General features: G+C 42.0%; 2 pseudogenes across 2 annotated transcripts in view; both read left to right on the top strand.

Annotated features, from left to right (window-relative positions):
* Nucleotides 1-929: 929 nt before the first annotated feature.
* LOC102921415 (EARP and GARP complex-interacting protein 1 pseudogene) lies at nucleotides 930-22,100 on the top strand (annotated as a pseudogene). The gene is made up of 3 exons (XR_013049658.1): nucleotides 930-1,051; nucleotides 11,122-11,757; nucleotides 13,297-22,100. The product of XR_013049658.1 is annotated as an EARP and GARP complex-interacting protein 1 pseudogene (transcript).
* The window catches only part of LOC107399857 (large ribosomal subunit protein eL8-like), a 33,062-nt pseudogene continuing 10,060 nt past the window's right edge, over nucleotides 978-23,979 (top strand). Inside the window, exon 1 of the transcript XR_013050255.1 lies at nucleotides 978-1,051. The product of XR_013050255.1 is annotated as a large ribosomal subunit protein eL8-like (transcript). The remainder of the gene's footprint in view (nucleotides 1,052-23,979) is intronic.

Raw genomic sequence — 23,979 nt, 5'->3', positions numbered from 1 at the left:
GATTTCTAAAGTTTTTTATTACATTTATTTATTGTGGTGTGTGTGTGTGTGTGTGTGTGTGTGTGTGTGTGTGTGTGTGTGCTGGGGTGTGAAAGTAGGAGGACACTTGTGGGCTCTGCGGAACTCAGGTTGTCAGGCTTGGCAGTGGCCCTGGCACACGGAGTCACCTAGATGGGTCCAGCTTTTCTTTTCTTGTTTTTTTTCTGAGACTGGGTGTCATGTAGCCAAGGCTGACTTCTGACTTGCTGAGTATGACCTTGAACCTCTTCCATCCACTCCTGAGTGCTAGCTAGGATTAGGGATGGCTCCCAGGGTCTCAGTCTACGTAAAAACTCCTAACAACTGAGCCAGGCCCCAATTCAGATTTTGACCAGGCATCTGAGGAGCATTCCTCAAATGGTAAATTTAGATAAAGAAACATAGCTTGTCAATTTCCTTGCTTGGGATTTTTTTTTTCTTGTACATCATAGCTTTTCATTAATGAAAGTGAGATGGCTTAATTTTGGAGTCGTGAGTTGAGGGGCCTGTGGAGAATCTAAGAGATTCAGAACCTGAGCCCTACAGGTTGAAAATCGCCGTGGGCTGTGACTTTACAACAGGGGAGCCATATATTATGATTTATCGCAACTGAATGTGTCATAAAAGTTTATTCACCTCTCCAGATTCATCCTCTCAGGACAGTGCTGGCTGCATAGAGCTCTGCAGGAGGTTTTACAAATCAGAATTCCCCAGACGTGGCGCACAAAACTGTGCAATGGCGCTCCAGGTCTATAGGGACTGACCAGAGGGCACGGCCCCTAGTCTCAAGGTTACAGAAGGGCTTTGTGGTTCCCAACTGCCTTGAGAACCCAGAGGTGCAGAACAAAACACAGCTGGGAAGAAGGGCGGAGCTGGTGTGTCCTGGCGGCTGCGCAGTCCACGTTTCTCCGCCTCCTCGTTCTGGCCGCCCAGTGTTTTTCCAGCTGCCGGCTCAGACTTCCTCTTCCCGGAAAGGAGATTCGGTGTACATTATTTTTTCTTCTTCCTGCGCGTGAAGCTCCAGCAAAGTCAGGTAAGGACCGCAGTACCCTTTTAAAAGCAGAGTCCTGTCCTTTTTTTCTTAGGAAAGTAACGTGGTCACAAGCGTTGTTTGTAATTTAACCTTTTTGTTTCTTTGCTTGAGACAAGGTCTCACTTCGTAGCCCCGGCCTGCAATGCAGCCCAGACTTGCTCTAATTAGAGGCAGTTCTGCCCTAGCCTCCCAAGTGATGAGATTACAGACATGTGCTACTGTGCCCTGCATTGTTAACCGTGTGTGTGTGTGTGTGTGTGTGTGTGTAAACCAGAATGTGTCACCAGAAGCTAAAGTTACAGGTACACACTCTGGGACATTGACACTGGGAACCAAACCCTGGTCCTGCGGAAGAGAAGCAAGCTCTCAATGCCTGCACCTTCTCTCCAGGAGATTTGCTCATTCTGTGTGTCTTTTTGTAAGATAGTAGTCCAGGGAGGCAGTCCACCTACTGAGGGATTGGAGTCAGACAGATAGGAAGAGGGGCCATGACTGGATAATAAAGTGGAAAACTTCCGAGATGGATGGTTTTTCCTCACCCTCCTGACCTGAGACAAAAGCCTGGCATCTTAAAACAAAGGCCCTGTGAGCTTTTTCTCCTTCCTGCAGGCCCCTACTGAGGGACTGGCTCCACAAGCTGAAAGCCCCAACAGGACATGTTTTCACAATAGTTGTCCAGCCAGCCATCCCGTCTTTCTTCAAAGTGATCAACACCAAATTAGGGGAGCAAGACCCTTCAGAGACTTAAAAAACCCTAACCCTCAAGAAGAGACTGGGTTTCAGCTCCCCAAGTGCCCCTTCTACTTTGAGGAGGAGTCTTTTTCTCTGTGTTTGCTGCATGTGTGCTTCTTCGCCCCTCTATAAAAGCCCTTCCTAAACTATTGATCCTGTCTGCTCCTGTTTTCAGTGTCTGAGATTTCTCCCGTGCTACCTGTTGAGCTTGAAAGTTTTCCTGCTTTTTAACTGTGTAACTGGCAGAGAAAGCTGAACCCAGTCAAGACCGCTAGACAGTCACACTGCCCCAGTCAGGTATGGCGGGGTGTACTGACAGTCTGGCTTGAGTTCAGCTCTTTTTTGTCACTGCTTCTTTCTTCCACGGTGATCTGCCTGTCTCTACCTCCCAAATTCTGGGATTAAAGGCAAGCTGTGCACTACCATACCCAGCCTGCTATCTTTCTTATAGCATAATTTGAGTACCTACTTAGATTGTCTTTATAACTTCTTCATAACCAAACTGTCAGTGCTGGGAAGACTTGGTGTTCAAATTCAAAGTAATTCCTTATTGCTCTGCTGTGAACCTTAAAGCGCCATTGATAGAGAGTGCTTGCTTAGCATGCATGAAGCCTTGGGTTTGACCCCAAGCAAAAATAAACCTGGAGTAGTGGCTGCACAGCACTTGTGACATAGGAGAGTCAGAAATTCATCATCATCCTTTTCTATTTAGTTGGAGGCCAATCTGAGCCATGAAACTGTCTGCAAACAATGACAACAAAGGAGCTGGAGAGGTGGCTCAGAGGTTAAAAGCACTTGCTGCTGCTCTTGCAGAGGACCGAGGTCAGTTCTCAGTACCCATGTCAGCAGCTCACAACTGCCTGTAAGAGGAGCTGGTGCCTCTGGCCTCTGCAGACAGTCACAAACACTTACACACTCAAATAAAAAGAAATCTTTACAACAACAGCAGGTCAGGCATAGCGGCACAAGCCATTAGTCCAGCACTCTGGAGGCAGATGCAGGTGGATATCTGTGATTTCAAGGCATGAGTTCCAGGACAGCCAGAGCTACATAATAGAGAGGCCCTGTGCCAGAAAACAAACAAAAGATGGCATTTCTTGTTTCTCCTTACCAGTGTATACTTTGGGTTATAGATATTTTAAGTTTAGGTTTGGTAAAGTCGAGTCAATATTGACAGGAATTTAGAAGTTGGTGTCCTATTACAATGAAGTCCAGGCTGGGTAGAATGGCATATAGCTGTAATTCAGCACTCAGGAGACAGAAGCAGGAGCCTAACTGCAAGCTTGATGTCATTTTGGTCTACATAGTGAATTCCAGTGCAGCCTGGGCTACAGTATGTCTATATTTGATGGGTACGGCTGTTTTGCCTGTGTGTGTATAAATGCACTGTGTGCTTGTGTGTGTGTGAGTGTGTGTGTCTGTGTCTGTGTCTGTGTCTGTGTCTGTGTCTGTGTCTGGTGCCTGACAAAGCCAGAAGAGGCCACCAGATCTGGAGCTGGAGTTATGATTATGAAATGTCATGTGGGTACTAAGAACTGAACCTGGAATCTTGTCTCCAAAAACCAAATGTCAAAAATAACAAAACAAAAAACCTTCCTATTTCCTAAGCTTACAAACAATATTTTAGAAAAATACATGATATCATTTCTCATAGTAAGAAATTACATTGGATCCTGGTGTTATAGTGGTACATTTGTACAATCCCAGCACTTCAAGATGCTGAGATAGAAAGAAAAATGATAGTTTCCTTCATTTTTCTCTGTTGTACCCAGTGCTGTTTTCTCCACTACCTCTTCCTCCTCCTCTTCTTTTTTTGGGGGGAGAGGGGCAGGGTATCAATATGTAGCCCTGGATGGCCTGGAACTTGGTATGTAGACCAGGCTTGCTCACAGAGATCCCCTTGCTCTTGTTTCATGCCCAGTTTCTTGTAGTCATAGTCATTTTGAAAGTAAAAATTACATTCCTCAAGACTCCCTTGCAGCTAGCTTTGTATTGTCAAATTATAAAATGTTGTATATAAATTATACCTAAAGGTAGGGATTGTCCTGAAATTTCATTTTCTCCATTCATTTGGTTGGAATGTAACAATTCTAGTAATCTAATTTAGGCCATACTAAGAAGATAACTACTGAGGAAAGGAATTATTTGGGGAAAGAGATGCTATTCAGACAGCCTGTAAAGCTTTCATCACGGGCAAACCTAAATTCAAGAGCAACCTGTGATTTAGGTAATCCTGCCCTTGTTGGTCCTATGGAAAGCTGCAAGGCAATCTAAGAGCCAGAAGGAAAATACTTTCCTGAGCTTTGGGGAGACATATGTCATGAGGTAGCTCTGAGCCCTTATGACCTCTAAAGCTGATAAAGCCCAACACTCCCAGTAATTCTACTCTGCCCTTTAAATACCAGACTATAAAATAAAGTTGTTCTCTTTTCTCCACAAAAGAAACCCAAGAGTCTGTGTGACTCTCTTTCTGAGTAATCATTGCTCTTCTTTTTCAGGACTCCCAAGTTTTAGCTTTTGCTGTGTTGGACAAGACAGTTTTGTACCATAAACTTGATTGGCGTTTTGGTACAGTTCACAGTTCCCTGCTTAGAATAAATACTTTTGAATGAATAAAATGAATTATATAAGATTATAAAAGAAATTAGCTCAATATGAAAGTTACTAAAAGTATTCTTAAAACCAAAGAGACATGTACTCTGGTAATATACATTTACATTTCTTCTCCTAACTCTCCTGAGGTACTGAAGATTAAACCCAGGGACGTGAGCAAGTTCGGGAAATGCTTGACCTGAGCTGTGTTCTGAGCTCTGCATTTTTCCTTATAAGCACAGTAAGCTATAGTAGAAAATCTAATAATGACTATGATTTAGAAAGTGATAATCATAAATGACATTTCAAAATTATATACATCAGTGCTGATGTAACATGAATATGTATTTTTATGGTGACAGGGCTATCATTAATATACTATTACTATGGGTTTGTTGCTAAGATTTAAGAAAACAGCACATTTTAGAAAAAAATGTTTACAAAAATAAAGATGTAATTATCCTGTCATCCAAACATCTTCCTGCCCCATATTCTAGTATCCATGTATTTGGCAGGTAGAATTTTGGGCCCTGTAACTATCATTTCCTGGTGTTATTCTGTGGTTTTCATTTCCCTTTTTAATTATTTCTTCTATTTTTTGAGATTATAATAGAATTACATCATTTCCCCTTCCCCTTTCCTCCCTCCCAATCCTCCTACATATCCTTCCTAGCTCTCTTTCAGATTCATGGCCTTTTTAAAAATCATTTTACATGCATGTATGTATATTTTATACTTATATATTACTAAATATATAAATACAACTTGCTCAGTCTGTATAATATTATTTATATGTATTTTCAGGACTGACCATTTTGTATTAGATAACCAAATGGTGTGCTCTTCCTTACAGGAGACAGACTATTTCTCCCATGTTAGCATTCTGTAGTTGCCTGTAATTTTTTGTGTAGGGTTGAGGCCTCGGGGGTACCCTCCTCTACTCCACCCCTACCCCATCCACATTAGCATGTCTATTATTGTTGTCCTTGTTCAGCTCATGTTTAAACAGTATTTTTATGGGTATAGTTTATGACATCCCTACAAGACACAATCTCATAGCAAACTCCCTAATCCTCTAGGTCCTAGAATCTTTTTTCCTCACTGTAATCATACGGCACTAGGGAGGCCTTGGTGGGTTTTGGACCAAGGTGCCCCACTGCAGGTGAGAACAGGCCATGTGGGCATGGCAGACAGTGGAAAGTTACTCACATGACAGACATGCAACATCCACTGGCAAGTTTATTTAGGGTTGGGGGAGGGGCGAGGGAATGGAGGGAAGGAAAAAGAAATTCTACATTTTTGGTAATAATCTCCATCTGTTACAAAAAGAAATTTATTAGATGAGTGGTGAAAACTACATTTATCTGTGGGTATAAGGACAGATATTTATAATGTAGTTAGGGATTATGCTGGCTTAGTAAAGTAGTTACAGATTCTCTTCAAAGATCCATAATTTTATGAGCCCTGGGTAGTTGGCTAGGTTTCTGTTACCAGGCAAGATTTCCTTCTTGTTGTGCAGGTCTTGAGTCCAATTAGAAGCTGTTGGTTACCACCAAGGTATGTGTGCTACTCTTGTACCCTTAGGGCTATCATGCAGTATCATTGTTGTGGTTCATAGGTGTCATAACTGGGTAGGACCAGTGTTTGCTTCCCTCCTTTGGGAGCTTGCGTGATGCCTTCTGGTACCATGAAAGCTAGTTGTCAGGAAAGAGGCTTCCAAATCAGTTTCATCTCAGGGGCCTCTGGGCCCTGTGTCTGAAGTGAATGATTTCTTCTGCAATAGGTGTCCACCTCTGGGAGTAAGGGGACCAAGGACAATAGAAATAATTTGTAGTATGTTTAGTCTTTTGAACAGCCTTGACCAACAACTCAGAAGAGGCCTTCTCATGCCTGGTGTTGGGATTTTTGTTAGTCTTTGGTTCTTAGAGGGGCCATTGTCAGCCCACTTGGAAAGTTTCATTTAAATTATATGTGTGTATTTATATACAGACTTACATGTATTATAGGTTTGTTTGTTTAGGTAGCTAGTTAATAGTGTCATTCCTTATAAATTTTTCAGACATCATTACTGTTATTTTACCCTCTTCTCTCCTGTATTTAGTTCCCCTGATCTAATTAAAGCCCCCATTGTTAGATCCTAAGTGAGCTGTAGACAAATTGCTAAATGGTCTTATTAAATAAAAGCCTGGAACCATATATAGGGGTGAAAACCTGAGAGATCAGAGAAATAGGAAAAGCCACAAGCTAACTTCACCTCATCAACACCTTAGTCTCCAAAGAGACCCACTTGCTGTATAACCACACCTATATGCCTTTCTGTTCTACTATCTTATCTGCTCTCTCTGTCCAGCTACATCACTTCCTCTTCCTGCCCAGCTCTGTCACTTCCTGTCTATCTGTACAGACCTCCAAACCTCTATGGTTAGTACTGGAATTAAAGGCATGTGTCACCATGCTTGGCTCTGTTCCCAGTGTGGCTTTGAACTCACAGAGATCCAGACAGATCCCTGCCTCCCAAATGATAGGATTAAAGGCATGTGTTACAATTGCCTAACTTCTATGTTTACTATGGTGGCTGACTTTTTCCTCTGATCCTCAGATAAATTTTATTGGAGGACACAGTATATTGAGGGACACAATACATCACCACAGTGAGCCCCAAAAATGGCAGTGCTGCTGACAGTGTCCTAAGATAATGGCCTGGGCTCTGACTGGGTAAACAGAAAATTAAACTCAACATTCCCCAGAGATCTTGTAAGGTAGGTTCCTGTTTACCAGGAAAGTCAATACCACCCTGATCTGCCCCCAAAGGGGCATCTAGTTCCTGATTAACCCAAAAAGCCTGCAACAGTTCAGAGTCCTCATTCTAACCCCCTGGCTACTCTGACTCATGGGCCTCCTGCCACTGCTGCCTTCCCAACAAAACTGACAAGCCTTTTTCCTGTGACTGCTGTCCTTGATCCTTGGAGACAACCTGGCCATTTGTTCCCTAAATAAACATTATTTTACCCATAAAGTGGTCTAGTTTGGTGGTTTCACTGAGTATTTACTTAACAACCATTTTCCTATGGCTTGGTTAGAGTTACTATTGCTGTTATAAAACACTTACTCAGCCTCCTTTCTTATCAAACCCAGAACTACCAGCCCAGGGATAGCACCACCCACAATGGGCTGGGCCCTCCCGCATCAACCATTGATTAAGCAAATGCTCTACAGACTTGCCTATAGCCAGATGTTGTGGAGGCATTTTCTTAATTGACTTAACTTTAGCTTGTGTCAAGTTATAAAACTATCTAGTACACCCCATCAGATTATTCGTACCCTGCTACTTCCCTCTATTGCTCCCCCACAACAGCAATGGTCTCTTTTTAATTTGCTGGGTTTTGCAATTACTCCAGCATGTGTACTCACATCTAAAGTTTTGGAGCTAGGAGCCTCAGAAGAGAGAAAACGTGAGATGTTTGTCTTTCTGAATCTGGGTTACCTCACTCAGTATGATCTTTTAGAAAGTTTCATCTATTTACCAGATTAGGCCCTGGAGAAGGATATGCAGGATCTGGCTGGATAGAGTGGCCGGATCCTCTATGATTTTCTTAAGTACAAATAAAAGGACCTGTGAAAATAAAACTGAATTTACAATCAGATGACCTAAAAATAAATGTGGTTTTTGGCTGGGTATAGGGGCACTGAAGAGCCCAAAAAATAAGGAAAAATTGTATGCGTATTCATATAGCTTATACATACGTTCTAGGAGTATCACAGCTAACAAGTTAACCTTTAGCAGTCACTCTTATATGACCCTTTGCCATACATTCCTTGTAGTTATAGGAAGAAGAACGGCTGCTTAGGAATTAAGACAGACCAACAGCTGTGTCAGGATAGCCATTGGCTTTCATAAACATGTTGAACTAACACCCGTTAATCAGAAGTCATAAATCTCAGAATATATTCTCCTAAAGGCCTAACTCGAGATTGTAAAAGTTCCTTTAACTCCCCATCCTGCATATATTTTTCTGCTATAAAAAGAGGATTCTGGCCTCCCCTCATGGTCACACACCTGACTTGCCTGTGGCCCTAGCTAGCTAGAAGTTTTGGTGCCCCACAGTGGTGGAATAAAATTTGCTTCTGGTTAATAGACCTGGTGGTCTGCTCCCCTTTATTTTCGAAACTCCAGGACCAAAACAGGCACATGCCTTTAATCTCAATGCTTTGGAAGCAGAGGCAGGAAGATCTCTGAATTTCAGGCCAGCCTGATCTATATAGTAAGTTCCAGGACAGCCAGAACTACATAATATGGGATGGGTGAGGGAGAACACTTGAAGAGTTTTTTGTTTTGTTTCTGTCTGGTTTCTTTTGCTTTATCTGGCTGGAAGTCAGGAATAGTTGTCATCTTAGTGCTGGTGATTCTGGATCAAGGGCCCTTGAGCTAGACTAGCAGACCCAGAGGATTGCAGCTCTGGGTCCTGCAAAACAGGATTATGGCTCCCATCTCTACAGGTCAAAGATTTGTGGCATTAGGTGCTATGGTTAGAGGCTTATTGCTGTGGGCCTTGACTATCCCTGGCTTTGTGCTCCGTAGCCAGTGACCAGTGACTCATAGTAGCAGTTACAGTTAGCAATCACTGACAGTGGCCGCTTATGTTACTGCTCCCAAACCTTGGGTATCAAGACTCTTGGACTTGGAACCAAACTGGGAGCTGGCCTGGGGCTGGTAGTTCATTTCTGGGGGCAGGAGGGGGGGATGGATGAATGAGTTATGGCCCAGTGTTAGGGAAGTAGGATGTGGGTACATCATGGAGGACTCACACTGATGAACTAACTCTAACACCCTAGACTACAGAAACAGATGCCATTAATTTTTGGTTGGGATGTAATCAAATAATCAGATAGATTCACATTGCCAGGGGCCAGTGGTTGATAGCTTCCAGAAAGGAGGCAAGGAGTAGGCGAGGGAAGAATTGAGCCAGGCCATGGTGGTCAGGAGAATCTCACAGCCAGACTGACTAGCAGCCAGAGTGCTTCTTTATTTATACATAATTCAGTATGCAGGGATAGATTCATGATGTTCCAAAACAGACCATATCATTTCTGTTTTTAGAAATGTATTTCTCTTCCTCTTGCATATCTTTTAGTCATCATTGATAAACCTTGACAAAACAGTTATCTTTTACAATCACTTTTATTCATCAACCCCCATAACCCAACTTTTAAAACTCTAGAGGCATATGACAGCCTATTCTCAGGCTGGCAGCTCGTGAGGCTTCAAGAACACTAGACAGAAAGAAAATCTCCAAGCCAGCCCAAGCAGATTTCCATGTTCTGAGCAATGGATTATTAACTCTTAATGGTCAGAGTGTCAATAGGCCCAACAAAAATCTTCAGGCCAAAGCTGCTGCAGTTATTCAATTTCTAGTATAATATAATGTTTACATTTTATATCTTTATAGAATTTCTTTATATGTCTAATCTTGGCATTCTTTTGTTCCTTGGTGATATGATACCACAGTGGCTTCGTGAGAGTTAACAAGTTAACTTTTCTAAGAAAGGGAAGTCCTGACTGTGGGGGACCCCAAAACAGCTTGACTACCCAGCTGCCATGACAGGTTTAGAGTCCCAGACACAGCTTCTGGCAGGCAACACCTGGACCCAGGAAAAGTCATAAGCTGATCTCACCCAGGAAGGCCTGCATCTAAGGGAAAATACCTGACATTCCAAACATTCCCTATGTCTCTAGACAAATGTCAGCCAATCAGGGTCCTGAACCCTGGAAATTCCCTCACCCCAACCTCTGCTATGATAGAAACCCCACCTGGCCTGGTCTCTGGGCTCACTGCCCTCTCACTGCTGCTTCAGACAGAGAGCCCAAGCTCTGAGCTTGAAAATAAAGGCTCTTGGCTTTTGCATATGGGATTCAGTCTCCATGGTGGTCTTTTGGGGGACCCCACGATCTGGGCATCACATTAACACCTCATTCATATATCATCTTTCCACATCATTCTTTGCCCATCAATATAAGCCCTGTGTAGGGCACAGACAGCTTCAGCTAGTCTAATGTTGTGGTGGTATGTGCCACGTAATTGCCTGAATGTATAGTAGGAAGAGGCAATCTGATCTACAGCCAGCTCCTCTAGCCCACCGAATCTTATTGACCTTTTTAAGTTTACTTTGTTTTGATTATCTTGTTCCTATGTAAGTGGTGGCAGATGTTTTAAGAATATCTCAGAGCCTTGTAAAGACCTCAAACTCAAAGATTTGCCTGCCTTTGCCTCCCAAGTGCTCGGGTAAAAGGTGTGTACCACTACTTCCTGGCTCATCTCTGGCTTCTTTATGTGCATCACAACCTCTGAGGCATAAGGAAGACCTTCAAGTAGATCAGGATAACTTTCTAAAAGTGGTAGGGATAGTATGCTCAGGACTTAGAAGCAGTACTCCTGGAAGAAGGCATAAATGATTCATAAGAAATTTCCTATCAATCCAATATCCCTAAGTTGTACAAATAATAAAAGCCCCTCAAGCATGCAACATGCGGAGATCAAAACCAAAAGTGAAAGATGGTCATGGCATCGGTCATGTCGCTCAGCTTTGCTGGATCTTTGCCACTCAGCTGTGCCGGCTTTATGATTTTTGCCATTCCCATCAGATATGGCTATACTACCTCATCATAAATTTTGATGATGAAAATAATATTATGAATAAAAATGTTCTCCATCAAGTAGGTAAGATATGGCATGTTAATGTTTATCCAGCAGATAAAGGTGTGCTGGCCACCCGAAACAACACAATGTCAGATAGTGGAGTCTAGACACATATGTGGCCATGTGAAGGATGACCAATGACATTGCAAGCACTGTGCAATTGGAACTGTTCTGTCACATTGACAATAGTGCCCCATTGCAATGTGCCTGCTTCATGTGGCAGCTGATGGATGATGGGAAGAACGTCAATTCTCTGGCTGACAGCCATTCTCCTGTAGGACTTCCAAGCAAGTTCAAGCCAGGCAGTGCTGGCCAAATTAGCAGTAGTAGAAGGAAGGGGACAGCTGAAGTTCATTCACTGCAGTGCATTGGAGCCCATATGACTACCAGGTGACCACAGCAAGTAACACTACCCTGAGCGTCTGGGACACATGGAATATGAGCCAGATATACTGCTTAGAGAACATCTACTGGCAGCTGGTGTGTTGACCTTGACTTCAGTGCCAGCAGGCAGTATTCTCTCACCATCTGCAGAAATGACTACAAAGTGAAATTCTACAACATACAGAATGTCACCTAGCCCACCTAGGGGATCACTCTCATCTGCTACCATCATTCTCATGAGCAGCTGATCCTTACTGGCAGCAGTGTCTTCCTGTTCAACAAGGTATCCATGTTGATACAAATGTAAACTATTTTTATATTCCTGTTTAAGATAATTTGTATATTGATACAAATACAGAACTATATTTATTATAATGTACATGTATTTCTACTCTTATTTGAAATATTTGTATATTGATACAAATGTAAATTTATATCTGTCATACTGTATGTATGTTCTGTTTAGGATATTCTGTATATTGATATATATTTAAGATTATTGTCATATTGCTTATCGCACTGTACATTCCTACCTCTGTTATAAATATCTTGTGTATTGTCACAATTTTGAAGTCATCGTCCTTTACCATATATTTGCTTATAGACTGTTTACCTTGTTTACATGAAGCCTTAGTCCTTAGGTTATTTCGGTAGATAAGACTTACAGATTTATAGTCACCTATGCTTGTCATCTCTATAGTTACATTAGTTAGGTTATCCAGATTTACAGATACATAGGTTGGATGGACAGATAATCTTCAAACACTTCATAGACCTAGAGAATATGGCATTTAAATAACTTAGAATTTTGTTGACATGAGACACAATTGCTCCTGGCAGCACCAGTTTGATCCCAAGAGAATGTTAGGCTTCTAAGACATTTCCATTTGGAAGTTTGTCTTCTTGGCACAAAATGGCCTATTGGGTAAAGAACTGCCCTTGCCTCAACTGCTGACAATACAAGTGCTGTCCTTCTGGACAAGTGGGACACAAGGAAAAGTGACCTCTGAACTCTGCCAAGACAGGGTAAGATGGTCTTTCAGAATTCCTGCTTCTGAAGATGGTCTGTCAGATACTCTAGGCCTATAGCCAATTTGAATGCATCAACAATGCTGAGAAACATTCGGTGACTGTCTAGGCTGCCAGCTGTCTCTGTCTACTCTTGCAAGATTCCCGAAAGTTGCTTGCATCCATCTTCCATTTCTCAGGTACCATTATATTCCTTCTCAGGTCTTTGATGGGATTGAAGACTAGCAGTTATAGTTACAACTTAGTATGTATATATATAAAATCTTAGATAGAACATATTAAGTATTAGATTCAGGTTCTTTAGGATAGGATACCTTTTGGAATGATCTTTGTAACATGCCATTTACCTATGCTCTAGACTTCTCTGGATTTTAGTATATGTTTCTTGCTTGATATTGTTCATATTGATTGTAGTTCCATCTTATCTAGGTCATTATCCCTCATTCATTACTCCTGGACAATATTTGATAACCATTCCTTTGTATATAGTCTGGTATTAGGTTAGAACCTTCTTATTTAGACAAAAGGAGATGTAGTGGGTAGCCATTCCAGCCTTGATCTGGAAGTTCCAACCCCCATTGAGGCTTTGGTAACTGTCACGCCTACAAGGTGGGGCCAAGAAAGGACCCTAAAGACCCGAGATCTAGATGCCCAGGTGCTCTTGGTTCCTGGACCCTGGACGCTGGAGGTAGACTGAGCAGAGTTCTTCAGAGAACACCACCAGACTGCGCTACACCTTGTCCAGACCCTGTAACCTATCCCTTCACTTGTAAGTCACCCCACAAAATAAACCTCCCTTTTAACTACGTGGAGTACCCTTAATGATTTCACCAATGTATCCATCTCCTCAGAGCCCTTCGACCAGTTGGTGGATAATGATGTCATTGGACCCCCCTCCCAGAGCACCATGCTGAGAAGAGTTAGGAGCCCTTGCAGGACAATATTATTGCTACTTTTGAGGAACACAAAGAGAGTATGTACCCTTTGGATTGGGCCTCAGATGACCCATGGCTATTTGCTTCCCTGAGTTGTGACAGGAGGCTAGTTATCAACACAGTCCCCTGGGTACTGAAGTACCACAAATTGCTCTAGTAGCCCATGGTACTGCTGATTGGTACTTGCAGATTCTCAGAAACCTGCAGCTGTGAGGTAAATCCCTTTGCAGACAGATCCCTCCATGGGAGAACCAACATTACTTCCAACAGGAGCTCTAAGGGGAACAGCTGAGCTTCCAACAAAAGCTCATCTGAAGCTGTCAACACACTGTGAAGAACCTGTTTGGCTCCATTTTGAAGGCAGGAGCCATTATGCTGTATTGTTAAAAACAAGTTTCTATTACTATAAGGGTTAAGTTGCTTGATCTGCCTACTAAACATCTTAGAATGCTTCACCTATTTAAACTGGAGCAGATAAATACTAGAGGGAGAACAATTCCTGTAACAAGGAGCCCCAGCACAACTACTGGCCCCTTGTATACCTTGCTTTGCTGCTGGAGAGACTGTTAGAAGAAACCTTTTAACTTTTAAACCAGAGAACAAAATGAATCTCAAGTGACCAGATTTTAATTTTAAAAATAAAGCTCTGAAAGCATTTTAAGCCATATGTTTTCTCAGGTGAGAAAAAAAGAAAAAGAAAAAGATTGTGCTTAAATTATGCAGAAATAAGAATTCTTCTGTTACTTAGATGTCTACAGTGTTGAAAAATCAGACATCTCAGGCAAATGTTAAATTCATGTCTCTGTCAGCCTGTCACAGAGAAATAGGCTTCAAATACTTTCTTCAGTTTGCTCATTAACTATGATTTATGCTTTTTTAAAACCTTTATCAATTAAGTACAATATCTGGTAACTAGATTTAAAGGATATTTGTATTTCTTTTTTTTTTTTTTTTTTTTTTTTTTTTTTTTTTTTTTGGTTTTTCGAGGCAGGGTTTCTCTGTGTAGCTTTGTGCCTTTTCCTGGAACTCACTTGGTAGCCCAGGTTGGCCTCGAACTCACAGAGATCCGCCTGCCTCTGCCTCCCGAGTGCTGGGATTAAAGGCGTGCGCCACCACCGCCCGGCCGGATATTTGTATTTCTTAAACTTTTATTTCAGATAGACATTTTGAAATAAGATGGATAACTTACTCCTGCAATTGCGAATATCCTCTCAAATTAAAAGTAGTGTAAAGCTGATGAGAGATTTTAAAGTGAGTGTTTTTCACTTCAGCTGATCTAAAGATGAAAACAAAATATCGTATGTAGAAATATTTTCATAATATTTTTACAAGCTTTCCTGTGTTTTTTGTCTTATTTTACTGAAGGTTGCACACGAACTCTTACTCTCCTGTAATTGTGCCTCAGACTTTTCAGAAAGTCGACTTCCTGAGTTGCCCAGATCTTCTAGATCCGACATGTTGGCCTTGGTTTGTTCTCGTGCTTTCTGTGTTTAAAACTTGGGCTGTACTAGGCAAACACAAGATTAAAATTTAGATCATGGGAGTTTGCAAACAGTTCAGATGATTATGATTTGATTTGGGTTAATTGAGCTGTACTAGTTCATTTCACAAGGAAATGATACTGTAGACAAATGCAAATAAAACCTGAGTCAACCACCAAGTGTTGGTTATTAGAAATAAACTAGAAAATTTTAAGCTCTGGAGAAAAAAAAGAGTTGAGTTGCTCTGTTTCCTGGAACCTGACCTTTCCCAACCCATGACCTTGATTTGTTTTTGAGAATATCCTCCACACCCTCCCTGACATCCCTGAACCCTCCCTAATCACGTGGTGATCACATGATTTTTTTAAAAGACTTTTTTGTATTTCCTTATTGCTCCATTGTCTCTCTTCTGTAAAACTACTCATGATTTTACTCCTTAAAAGGGGCCCAAGAGATGGATTCTGGATTGCTTTCTCTTTTTTTTTTTTTTTAAAGATTTATTTATTTATTATGTATACAGAAGAGGGTGCCAGATCTCATTGCAGATGGTTGTGAGCCACCATGTGGGTGCTGGGAATTGAACTCGGGACCTCTGGAAGAGCATTCAGTGCTCTTAACCTCTGAACCATCTCTCCAGCCCTCTGGATTGCTCTCTTTAACCCAACTAAGGGGGCAATAGCTAGCCAGCTCTTGGGTGCACCCCAATAAAAAATCAAGCTTGCCTCAAATTTGGTTCAAATTGTGACAGAGTTCTTATTCTTGCCTTTGGGATTAACATTTTCTGGAGAGTCCCAGTGAGATTCAGACCACCCACCCAAATTCTAAACTTATACATTTGCTCCAACCCCCCCCCCCCGGGGGGGGGGGCTAGAGGTGGCTGCCTCAGGAGGCACATGCCTTGAGATGATCTAAGGCTCCAAGATTGCCTTCAGTTTGCAACTATGGAGTGAACTTTCATGTTGAGAAAAGCAGTAAGTGTTTATGGAGGCCTCCTGGTGAGTTATACTCTAGTTCTGTTTTGTAGGATACCGATTTGGGATGTTGAGGGGGTCCGAGGGGACTCCAATATTCTGTCCAGGGCAACAAGCAAGATGTCACACCACCCATCTGAGGTTCTTGATTTGGTTTTATGTCCTGTTTGTCTTGTCTTTGGCTTCATGTTTACTGTCCTCTTTCTGTCTTTTGCACTTTCTGTGTTAATTGGTTTATTTTGGACTTGGGGCAACTGAACTGATGGGCAGTATGGGTAGTAAGATTAGCAAGCCTAACAGCCCTCTAACCTATATTCTAAAGAATTTTGATAAACTTTACCCCCGCCCCCCATAGCTAAGGAAGATTATGATTATCCTATCAACAAGCATCAATGCTGAACATCCTGTGAAACTGCTTGGCCCACATTCGGGTTTGACTGGCTCTCCAAGGGTATTTCTCATTCTCAGCCTGGACAATGGTTAATGGCACCCTCAGTAAGCCTGGCCAGTCAGATCAGTTTGGATATGTCTTGCCTTGGGCTAAAGCAACTTCCAACCCACCCCCCTGGAAGAAGATTTGTATGGTTCACATCAGCAAGGTGGCCAAGCCCTAGTTGGCAGACTGACCCTTTGAGGGTCTGTAGCAAAAACCAGGAACCCCACTCTGAAAACTGTTCTGCAGGACTCACAAGAGGAAGAATCTTCCTTCCTGTGTAAACCATCTTTATCCTCTTCTCCTCTCCTCACCTCAGCATCCACCTTTGCCACCTCAGTCCCTACCTCCAAGGCCTACTCTGCCCCCTTGTCTGCACCTACCCCTACTCCACCATATACTTCTTTCCTACTTCTGCCTATCATCTCCCCACCCTTCTCTACTTCCCCATCATTTCTCTTCACACCTGCCAGGGAGTCCCATATGGCCCTCCTGACTCCTCCCTCACTCCTTGCTCCCCTATAGCCATTCCTACAGTCGCTACCTGTATGTCCCTTTCTCCATCACAGATCTCTACAACTAGAAGAACCAGAAATCCCCTTTCATCATTAACCCTAATTCCTTGGTTTCTCTAATTGATTATATCTTTTTCAATCATCTACCCATGTGGGACAACTGTCAGCATATTCTCCGTACCCTCTTCACTGCCGAAGAAAAGAAACCAATTCTCATGAAAATAACTGAAGCACTCCCTGGAATAGTTTCAATGCTGATGACCAGGGGGCAGAAAAATTGATCACGCTCTGCCAAGAAGGAGACCCCAGTGGTACTATAACACAGAGAGAGGTAGGAGATCGTTCAATGAATACCACCAGATTCTGCTAGGAGGGATGAAAATGGGCAGCCCCAAAGCCCACTAACCTGGCTAAGGTAGCAGATGTGAGTCACCTTCAGCTTTTCTGGAGCACCTCCTGGACACCTATCACTTATCCACTCCTATAGACCCAGAGGACCCAGCAAATCTCAAGGCAATTAACCTGGCCTTTGTTTCACAATTGGCCCCGATATGCTGTGGACTAATCCTTTTGTACACTGTGAATATGTATTACTCTCATTGGTTTAATAAAGAACCAATTGGTAAATAGCTAGGCAGGAAGAGGTTAGGAAAGAGAGACAGACTGAAAGGACTCTGAGAAGAATAAAGGTGGAATTGCCAGCCAGACACAGAAGAAGCAGGAGATGAGCATGCTGTGCTGAAAAAAGGTACCACCACTTGGTAGGACATGGGTAAGAAATATAGGTTAATTTAAGTTGTAAATTTAGTTAGGAACAAGCCTAAGCTATCGGTCAGGCATTTATAATTATTAATAAGTCTCTATGTGGTTATTTGGGTAACTGGCAGTCCCAAAGAAAAACTCTGCCCGCACTGACATACATAGAAAGATACAAAAGATGGATGGGTTTGCAGGAAAGAACAGGTCAGAACTATTACAAATAACCCAGAAAGTGTTTGACGGTAGAGACAGCAAAAAAGATCTTCTGATTAAAAAGACTGGGCATGCCACCATAGCTGCCCTACAAGCCCCAGCCATTTTCAATCCATGCACACCAGGATAAAAAAAAGAGGAGACCTTTACAAAAGGTCCAATATGCCTACTGCACAGAAATGGGTTTTTGGAAAAATGAATGTTCATGCTGGAAAGAGGTAGCTGCCCCCAAACACAAACCAATCCTAGCTATGGAGGATTATTGAGGCTGAGGCTCCTTTGAACTAGGCCCCCAGGAGCTTATGTTAATGTAAGACGAATTGCTAAATGGTCTTATTAATAAAAAAAAAAAAAAAACCCTCAAGCCAGATATTGGGGTGATTTCTGAAAGATCAGAGAAATAGAACAAGCCACAGCCAACCTTACCTCACTAACTCCTCAGCTGACCTTGTTTCCTCAGACTGAAAGCTTCTGAGTCCTCACTGGATCTCAGCTGAACTGCTACTAAAAAGCCTTCTAGGAATTCCTCAGCCCAAGAGTCTCTGAGTCCTCACCCAGAAGGGTCTTAGTTAAACTGCTGCTAAAAGTCTAAAAGCTTAAAAGCCTCTAGTTCTTGGTCCTCATACTTTATATACCTTTCTGCTTCCTGCCATCACTTCCTGGGATTAAAGGGATGTGTCCTTCCCAAGCAAAGACATGAGATCTCAAGTGCTGGGATTAAAGGTGTGTGCCACAATGCCTGGTTCTGTTTCCAGTGTGGCCTTGAATTTACAGAGATCCAGACGTATCTCTGCCTCCTGGGTGATAGGATGAAAGGCATGTGCCATCACTGTCTGGTCTCTGTGTCTAATCTAGTGGCTGTTCTGTTCTCTGACCCCAGGTAAGTTTTATTAGGGTACACAATATAGTGGGGGACACAGTATATCACCACATGATAACCTTCATCATAGAGGGCCAACCTGTAAAGTTTCTGGTGGACACAAGGTCTACTCATTTGGTATTACAGGAGCCCCTGGGACCTCTTACCAACCAAACAATGGAAATCAGGCCGGGGGGGGGGGGTCCCGACTGCCTGTAATGTAGTGTGTTTATCTCATAGAAACATCTTGTTCTACTGGGCATTTTTACCTGTGGATTATTGGCACAGCCATATCTGATGGGAATGGCCAAAGTAATAAGGGCAGCACATTTGCTTGACAAAGCCAAGCTGAGCTGTGGTGATATATTATGTACCCTCATAAAATTTGCCTGAAGATCAGAGAACAGAACCAGCCACTAGATTAAATATAGATGCCAGGCAGTGGTGGCACACACCTTTAATCCTAGCACCTGGGAGGCAGAGATCTTTCTGGATCTCTGTGAGTTCAGAGCCACCCTGGACTGCATGAGATTGATTCAGTCTAGGAGAGAAACAGAGCCAGACAGTGGTGACACACTTTTAATCTCAGTACTTAGGAGTCACACACCTTTAATCCCAGCACTTGAGATCTCACACCTTTAATCCCAGTATTTAAGAAGAATACATGACATTAATCCCAGCACTAGGAAGGAAGTGATGGCTGAGTGGAGAAATGTATATAAGGCATGAGACAGGAACTGCAGCCTTTTCAGGCTGAGGAGTCCTAGAGGTAAGATGTGGCAGTGGCTTGTTCCTTTGTCTCTATGATCTTTCAGCATTTGCCCCAATATCTGGTTCCGAGATTTTTATTAAAAGACGTTCTAACATTCGAGCTACACTGAGCCACATGATAGCCACTGTGCCACCTTTGGTTTTCATCTCTACCTGTTGCATACTTGTGAGACTTTTAATATTTGCACAATTTGGGGATATTAGATTGATGGAAAATTTCTTATGAATCATTTATACCTTCTTCTAGGAGTACTGCTTCTAAGCTTCCCCAGGAAAGGCCTGAAAATACTACCCCACCCACTTTTAGGGAGATATCCTTATCTGCTTGAAGGTCTTCCTTATGCCTTGGAGGTTGTGACACACATAAAGAAGCCAGAGGTCTTTTTATGATGCTATGAGACATTCTTGAAACATCTGTACTTACTTAGAAACAGGATAATCAAAACAAAGTAAACTTAAGGTCAACTTAAAAGGTGGGCTAGAAGAGTTGGCCACAGATCAGATTGCAAGCCTCTTCCCACTGTACATTCAGGCAATTATGTGGCATATACAGCAACAAAGTTAGACTGGCTGAAGTTACTTCTGCTCTACATAGACGTATATTGATGTGCAAAGAATGGAGTAGAAAGATGATAAAAGAATGAGATGTCAGGACCTCCCTTTCTTAGAAAAGTTAGCACATGCAGACTCACTGTGGTGTCATAGGACTGAGGAGCAACAGAATGCCAGGATTAGACATATATATAACTTCTACAAACATAAAATATAAACCTTGTATTGTGCCAAAGTTTGAATAAAAACAGCAGCAGCTTTGGTCTGTGGAATTTTCATGGGTACTCTGACCTTAAGAGTTAATAATACCGTGCTTGGGACACAGCAATCTGCCTGGGCTGGCTTGGAAATTTTGTTTTGCTCTAGCATCCTTGAAGCAACCAGAGCTACCAGCCTGATGACAGGCTATCATATACCTCTAGATTCTTAAAAATTGGGTTATAGAGTTGTGAGTAAAAATGATAACTGTTCATCAATTGTAGATGAATTGCTAAGCAATCTTATTCATAAAAAACCCAGAGCCAGATATTGAGGTTAAAGCCTGAGAGATCAGAGGAATAGGAAAAGCCACAGCCAACCTCACCTTACTGATGCCTTGGTCCCCAAAGAGACCTACTTCCTGTATACCCATGCCTATTTGCCTTTCTGTTCTGCCATCTCATTAACTCTCTGTGCCCAACTACATCACTTCCTGTCTGTCTGTACAGACCTCCAGACTTCTATGGTAAGTGCTGGGATTAAAGGTGTGTGTCACCATGCCTGGCTCTGTTCCCCAATGTGGCCTTGAACTCAGAGTTCCAGGTGGATCTCTGCCTCCCAAATTCGAGAATAAAAAGTGTGTGCTACTATTGCGTAACTTCTATGTTTAATATAGTGGCTGGCTTTTTCCTCTGATCCTCAGATAAGCTTTATTAGGGAGCACAGGTATAATATCACCACAATCAATGGTGTCAGAACTTGAGGGGAAATGATTGGAAAAGATAACTCTCCTCTGTCTTAGTTCATCAATGATGACTAAAAGATGAGCAAGAGGAAGTGAAACACATGTCCAAAGACAAAAATGATAATGATCCATGTTTTGGAACAACATGAATCTATCCCTGCTTACTGAATTATGTATAAATAAAGAAGCACTCTGGCTGCTAGTCACTCAGGCTGCAAGATTCTCCCAACCATCATGCCTGGCTCCCTCCTTCCCTTGCCAAAACCCTACATCTTCTCGGGATCTGTCAACTGCTGAGGCTGGCTCCCAGCAGATTACTGTGAAAAAGATTTCTTTTTTAGCTATACTGTCTAATTGATAATAATAATGTTATTTTAAATAGAGTTTGATGATTAAAAATACAAGGAATTGTCACACAGCTAGGGCCTACGTGTTTCACCTAAGTAGCTGCATAGATTGCAGTTCAGGTTAATGATTAAGGAAAACAATTGAGTCCCCAGGAGCCAGGTTGACTTAAATTCTTTTAACCTTAATGTTGGAAGATGTGTTCACAGGTTTCAGAGTGCATCACAGCTGAAACAAAGCTTTGAAAATGAAGTTATACTAAGATGTTTTGTTAAATAGCTTTGAGGTGAGAAACCCAAGACAATTTTAAGTTTTAGAAAGGCACATAGTTGAATGAGGAACTCTTTAAGTTCCAGGAACAAGAATAAAGCAGCCCAATTATCATTAGCTGAAGTACTTTTTTTCCTATGATTGGTTGATGACCAAAGGTGATGATTAATTCCTTATACCCATTTTTGCCCTCAATCTCCTGATATGAAAAACTTGATTATGAAATGACTCAGCCTTAACAGGCTTGAAGGCTAGCTGGCATAAGATGCTTCCTGAGAGCCAACCTGGCTCTGCCTAAGGGCCTTAGCAACAGCAACTGAGATATGATCTGAGATGACCTGGACCAATGAGAGGCAGCCATGTCACACCAGCAGATGCATATTCATCAGACCTTCCCCAGGGCGGGATGGAGGGTAGATAAGGCTTGCCTCTTCCTGAATAAACTGAGCTTGTTTCAACATCCTCCCAGAGTCTATGTCATTGACTCTGTGTCTACTGGGCCCCAAGGGAACAGTGCAGGACCCTGCCACAGTTGATGAGTGGGTATGCATCGTAAAGATTTAAAGTAGAGCTGACTGGTTGCTTTTCATGTATAAAAATTTATGTTTGTGATTCCTTTAAGATCCCTTATAAGATTACCTTTCAAGATAATAAAATGATTGGTCCTTTCTTTGTAACCACAAAAATGCAGCCTGCCAGTAAAAAAATATCTTGCTTGCCTACACTGTTAATCTATAACAAGTTGCTTGGGTGTGAATATATGTGGTTTCTTGGGATAATTTGTTTTTCACCTATAATACGTAAAATGTTTAATTATATAAGGGATAAGGAAAACATGCTTTTATTTTTTTACTTGTATTCATTGTGATCATTTACTTGAAAAATAGAATGTAACCACAATTTTTATATTGCTTGAAAGATTTTGCTGGAGTACATAAACTGTAAGGGAAAAATAGAGGAGACAGAAAGCATCAAGAATGAGAGAATGAGGAAGAATAAAGATAGAGTTAGAAGGAAAACATCAAGAGAGACAGAAGGGACATTTCTGGATAGAGATAAGAATAGAGGATAGAAAATACAAAAAAGAATAAAGGAAAGTTCTGAAGGAAACCATCAAGAGAGTGTGTGGGTACCTTTTTCTTAACCTCAGATTAAAAAAAAAAAGTACTCCATAGATTCCCTTTGAGCCCTGCAGTGCTGGAGGCTGGTTACCCAGGCGTCGGAACTTAGTGATTTAGAGCACTGGCTGCTCTTGCAGAGGATCATACCCAACTTGTTTTCAGCACCCACACAACAGCTCACAACTGAGTGAAACTCCAGCTCCAGGGCATTCAACGTTTCTCACTTCCAAGGGCTGGCACACATACATACACTTGGACACATTCTTTTTTTTTTTTTTTAATACTTAAGGAAAGCTCAGCACTAAAATAACATTCTTAGTGACACTGTGTGAACAGTGTTTAACCACCAGCTCCCAAACCTAAATATATTTCAGGCTGAGTATAATCACATAAACCTTTAAAGGCAGATGAAAATGTTAGAGGCCTTGAAGTTCTTCTGCCCTTGACGAGAAGAATTCAAACTAATTCAACATGACACAAAGATAAAGCAAGCAAGGTTTAGTAACTAACAGTACATATGCAAAAGATCTACCAACAAAATCTGTGGTTCAGTTCAGTTTGTTTTTGAGACAGGGACTCACTATGTAGATCAGGATGGCCTGAAACTCAGAGATCCTCTTGCCTCCACTTCCCACATGGTGAGATTTAAGATGGGCACCACCACACCAGGCTACATAGGCCTTTAATCTATCCTGCTTACACTTTTCTACATCATTCTCTGCCTCTCAATTGGTAAGTTAAAATATTTCCTCCCTCTACAGGTTGGTTTATAACCCTCTTGAACTAGAAGTTGTTTACTCCTTTTTGAAATTTCTCAAGTTCTTGTGGCTGATCTCATGACTATCTGTGGGTTAAACATCCTGTTACCTCAAGGTACTTCTGATACTTTAAAATTGAGGCCTTCCTTACCATGAAAGCTGGAGCCAGGGTTTTGCGATAGTTTATCCATCAGTATAAGTGGAATAGGGCTTAGACTATGTTGTAGGGTCTTCTCTCAGCTTATGCTCATATCTCACTTCTACTTAGAAGAAAGGCAGAAATGGTCAGATATAGTGGTACATGCCTGCAATCCTGACACTTGGGAAGCACAAGCAGGAATATTTGGAGTTCAAGGTCATGGTCAGCTCCAGAGTAAGTTCCAAAGCAGCCTAGACTACAGCAGACCCTGTTGGAAAAAAATTTTTTTAAAAACACAATGGGCTGGCAAGATGTCCAGAAAGTAAAAACCCTAACCACCAAGCCCAACAACCTGAGTTCAATCTCTGGGACCCACATAATAGAATAAGCAAACCAGCTCCCACAAGTTGTCCTCCACGTACATGATTGCA

The sequence above is a fragment of the Peromyscus maniculatus genome, chromosome 3, assembly GCF_049852395.1.
Source record: "Peromyscus maniculatus bairdii isolate BWxNUB_F1_BW_parent chromosome 3, HU_Pman_BW_mat_3.1, whole genome shotgun sequence".
Lineage (NCBI taxonomy): Eukaryota > Metazoa > Chordata > Mammalia > Rodentia > Cricetidae > Peromyscus > Peromyscus maniculatus.
The sequence above is the reverse complement of the archived record's forward strand: the minus strand, read 5'-3'. Positions and strand labels throughout refer to the sequence as shown.